Below are 5,068 nucleotides of genomic sequence, written 5' to 3'. Positions count from 1 at the left end.
CCGTTCTCACCGGGTGGTCTTGCCCCGGCGTCGGGAGAGTCCTTTCGGCGGCTGGGCCACCTGGAACGGCCGCTTCCTGGTTGGAGCCCGCTGCTGCCGAAGCCGACAAGGCCGCGCCGGTTTGGAGCTCCCAGGCTCCCAATGAAAAAGTCGGCGCCGCCTCTCCGCACTGCCGCCTCTCCGCACGCCGCCTCTCCGCTCCGCAGCCCGGAGATGTTGCTCTCGGCGGTCCAGCTCGCCAGAACTCCAGTGCGGCGACCCAGGCAAGGCATCGCCCGCTCCACTCCGCTCCGCTCCAGCGCTCCAACACTGTGCCGCCGCCGAGGCCGAGGTCGAGGTGCTGGACGGTCCCCGCCAGGAAACGGCGCTCCAAGCCCGCTGGTAGGCCACGAGGACGGGTCGACGAAAAGCCCGGAGAAAAGGCTGCCACACCGACCAGGTAGGGACCGAAAAATATAGTTACACCTACCCCCCACATTAAAAAGACCATATCCCCTACAAACAAAAAAACAGGACTCACTAAAAACGATTAAAAAAAACGAATTTAAAACAGACGGCTGCTGGCTAGCAGCCGTTCACCAAGATGGCTCCTCCCCACGAATGGCCAGCATCTCCCATTTTACTTCATTGCACCCATGCATGTCACTGTCAACCTTATGGATTTTCTCAATTTCTTGGAAATGTGGGTAGCAAGGTCATTATATTAGAGGATTCATCAGGGATCTAGGCACAACACTTCTTATTATAATACAGGTTCCTCTTTGTAGATCTTTGTAGATATTTATGATCAATACTTATTTCATAGTAAGAACGTTTTTTAATATACAATAGTTGTAAAACAGTTAACACGATTACATACAAAGATTCACAAAAAAGCTGGAGGAACTCAGCGGGTGCAGCAGCATCTATGGAGCGAAGGGAATAGGCAACGTTTTGGGCCGAAATCCTTCTTCAGACTGGAGACTCTTCTTCAAAGAAGCTTGTTTACCTTACAGCAGCTAGTTCACTGCTTAACATTCTATAATTGTAGTCCTTCACCATTACAACGCGTAAGCAGGCTGGCATGTTATTCCACCACTGCTGGCAAAGCCACGGAACAATAGGCTATCGGTCTTTATGCAGGGATATGGGGAAACGGGCTGAACATAGGTCAATTACTGTAAAGGTGTCAGCTTCTGTCGTTATTGATGACAGAATAATATGTCATTACGTTCTCCCACTTTCGGGGTCTATTACACAGACTTTGCATTTTCACTAATAGTGAATAGACTATAGCTATCCCTTCTTCAGCCTCTGGGGCCAGTCAATATTGTTTTAATTCATGGCAAAGCAGCTCCCCTGTCCATCGCAGGGGACAGAATCCTGACCGACATACATTACAAACCCACTGACTCACATGGCTATCTGGACTACACGTCTTCCCACCCTGCCCCCTGTAAAGACTCCATCCCCTACTCCCAATTCCTCCGCCTACACCGCATCTGTTCCCAGGATGAGACATTCCATACCAGGGCATCGGAAATGTCCTCGTTCTTCAGGGAACGGGGATTCCCCTCCGCCACCATAGATGAGGCTCACACCAGGGTCTCATCCATACCCCATAACACTGCTCTCTCTCCCCATCCCCGCACTCGCAACAAGGGCAGAGTCCCTCTGGTCCTCACCTTTCACCCCACCAGCCGGCAAATACAACACATAATCCTCCGCCATTTCCGCCACCTCCAGCGTGACCCCACCACTCGCCACATCTTCCCATCTCCCCCCATGTCTGCCTTCCGCAAAGACCGCTCCCTCCGCAACTCCCTCATCAATTCTTCCCTTCCCTCCCGCACCACCCCCTCCCCGGGCACTTTCCGTTGCAACCGCAAGAAATGCAACACCTGTCCCTTCACCTCCCCCCTCCCCATTCAAGGACCCAAGCTGTCGTTCCAGGTGCGACAAAGGTTCACCTGTATCTCCTCCAACCTCAACTACTGCATCCGCTGCTCTAGATGTCAGCTGATTTAGATCGGTGAGACCAAGCGTAGGTTGGGCGATCGTTTCGCCGAACACCTCCGCTCAGTCCGCAATAACCTACCTGAACTCCCGGTGGCTCAGCACTTCAACTCCCCCTCCCATTCCCAATCCGACCTCTCTGTCCTGGGTCTCCTCCATTGCCAGAGTGAGCAACAGCGGAAATTGGAGGAACAGCACCTCATATTCCGTCTGGGGACCTTGCGTCCGTATGGCATTAACATTGAATTCTCCCAATTTTGCTAGCCCTTGCTGTCTCCTCCCCTTCCTTAACCCTCTAGCTGTCTCCTCCCACCCTCCCATCCGCCCGCCCTCGGGCTCCTCCTCCTCCTCCCCTTTTCCTTCTTTCTCCCACCCCCCATCAGTCTGAAGAAGGGTTTCGGCCCGAAACATCGCCTATTTCCTTCGCTCCATAGATGCTGCTGCACCCGCTGAGTTTCCCCAGCAATTTTGTGTACCCCCTTTTTTATAGTCAGTTTATGTTCAGGGGCTGAATACACTCATCCCGCATGATTCTTATGCTTTGCCCATAGTTCGTAGGGTACTTGGACCAGAGCCATAGTAGGCAGCTGTTGCTTTTCATAGTGTCCCATTCCTTTCTGACCCATGTGATCATTCCTTCTGTGGCATTGGCAACTTAAAACATGAATTGTCTGTTTGTCCTTCAGCCATTTATCATTTTTCTTACTTCTTTCGCTGTTGCTGGAGGTCGAGTAGTTATGATTAAGTGTGACTCAGAGGTGTCTCTCATTTCAAATCGATCCCTTTGGTTTTATTCCTAATCCCGGGACCCCAAAGAACAAATAAGGGGTCACTGTTAATTGTTCAAGTTTATTCAACCAGGGGGAGACTCGTTCCATGTATCCGGGATTAGGGAGGCATTTATATCATTCAGTGCAGTGCGTTCGCTTATGTTCATGGCTGGTTTTAACAAGATACTGTAAATACTGGCCTTTTTTATTTGTGTGTATGGCTTCCTTTTACCTCCAGTCCTGCAGGAGGACATCCAAGTTCATACTTCCTTTTTCCAGTTTCCAATTATTTCGCAATAAGTTAGGTGTATAGCATTTCAAGCAGAGTGCAGGCCACCAAATTCAATTTCATAGCATCAGGGTCGGCCTTAGGAGGTGCGGGGCCCAATTGGGATTTTTTTCCCGTATAAATATATAAATAAATAATTATGATTGAGTCACGTGTCGTGAGTAACATGACAATTCGGGGGAGAGTTCCTTTCACAGCTGGTGGGGAGTCTAGCCAGGGGTAAAGTTGCGAGGAGGGAAGGAGCGATAAGAAGGAGGGGGTCGGGTTCATGCCAGTAACACTCACTCACCGCTGCCGCGGCGATCCGGGCGCCACCGCATTGTGGCCGGGGAGAGAAGCAGCTCGCATGGCTACGAGTGGCCTCCATCACCGGATAGCGGAACCGACTGCCATCTCAACGCCTTCTTCCGGCCCGCTCACCTCTGGCAGTGCTCTCCGTCTGAACAGTGAGGGGACCAGCTCAAGAGCAAAGATCATAGAGCGGAGTGGGTCAGCGAGTGATGGATAACATCACAGCTTACTCCTGTGTCAGCGCGAACAAGGGATCAATTGAGGTTACGCGCAGCGACTCTGGAGAGAAGACCCTTCTTTAGACTGAACTGAACTCTCGTCGGTGAGAGTATTTGTGATTGTCTGAAAAAGGGTCTGGACCAGAACCGCATCCCTCTCCCCAGAGCCCCTGCCTGTCCCGCTGAGCCACCACAGACAGGGAGTTGAAGGTAGACACAGGGGGATCCACCTTCAACTTCAGAGCCAAACAAAAAACACAGAGTGCTGGAGGAACTCAGCGGGCAAGGCAGCACCCCCGGAGGGAACATATCACTTATCAGGAGCCACCATGGGCCAGGACTCTTCCCCCCCCCAACAGAAAGGAACCGCAGATGCAGCCATCACCGCAAAACGTCTAAGAATTAACTGTAGATTCTGGAAAATCGAAGGTAGACAAAAATGCTGGAGAAACTCAGCGGGAGCGGGTGTGAGGCAGCATCTATGGAGCGAAGGAAATAGCCAACGTTTCGGGCCAGGTCTAAAGAAGGGTTTCGACCCGAAACTTTGCATATTTCCTTCGCTCCATAGAGGGGAGGGGGGGGGGGGGGGGGTTGCTGGGAGTCAGATAAACTGCGCAATGACGGGGGGGGGTCCCAGTGTGAGAGTGAGTCACCACCTACGTACAGCGTTCCCAAATCCCTCTTCTCCACCAAGCAAGGCACACTCCTCTCTCCACCCTTCCTTCCCTCATCCTCCCCCCCTCTCTAAAGAAGGAGGCAAGGGGAGGGGGAGGGAGGTAGTGAGAGGTAGGGAGAGGGAGATCTAAAGGGTAACTGGTTTTGGTCTCCAATCACCTCACAAAGGGCAGCCAACAGTGGTGGTGAGGCAGAAGGGAGAACTCTCTCTTTCTCTCCCGCCCCCTTCTCTGCACCCCCTCTCTCTCCAACTCCCTCCTTCCTCTCTCTCTCTCTCTCTTCTCTCCAATATCCCCTCTCTCTCCCCCCTCTCTCTCTCTCCCCCCTTCCTCTCTCTTCTCTCTCAAATTCTCTCTCTCTCCCTCTTCCTCTCCCTCTCCCCCCACTCCTCTCCCCCCAGCCACGTTTATATCGACAGTTCACTCCACGAGTGTGTGTGTGAGAGCCGAGCAGTGTTTCTCATTCTGACTCTGCTCCGTGAGCTGCTCGTATTGACAGTAATCGTGTCCAACTCTTAACTGGAAACGAGTGGTTTGCAAACTGAAAATCCCCCCTCTGTCTCTCCACGCCCCCCTCCCACACACACAGACAGAGAAACACACGCAGACACACACGCAGAAAGAGAGAGACACACACACACAGCCACAGAGACACAGAAGCACAGACACACACAGCCACAGAGATACACACACACAGAAACACAGAGACATACACAGACACAGAGTCACACACATACACAGACAGACACCAATGTTAACACAGACTCAAACCTCCAACCAGGTCTGCTGTTGTACGGCACCGAACGAGTTAACGCAACCCCCCCCCCCCCC

At 52.3% G+C, this 5,068-nt stretch overlaps 1 long non-coding RNA gene across 1 annotated transcript; it reads right to left on the bottom strand.

The window, feature by feature from the left end:
* Window positions 1–967: 967 nt before the first annotated feature.
* LOC116981621 lies at window positions 968–3,075 on the bottom strand. Its single transcript, XR_004414259.1, has 3 exons — window positions 2,472–3,075; window positions 1,786–1,787; window positions 968–1,333 (listed from the first exon to the last, which is right to left on the bottom strand). It is a non-coding gene; the product is annotated as an uncharacterized LOC116981621 (long non-coding RNA).
* Between the last annotated feature and the right edge of the window lie 1,993 nt (window positions 3,076–5,068).

This window comes from Amblyraja radiata, chromosome 15 (genome assembly GCF_010909765.2).
Source record: "Amblyraja radiata isolate CabotCenter1 chromosome 15, sAmbRad1.1.pri, whole genome shotgun sequence".
Taxonomy (NCBI): domain Eukaryota; kingdom Metazoa; phylum Chordata; class Chondrichthyes; order Rajiformes; family Rajidae; genus Amblyraja; species Amblyraja radiata.
This window is presented reverse-complemented; position numbering and strand designations above follow the sequence as displayed.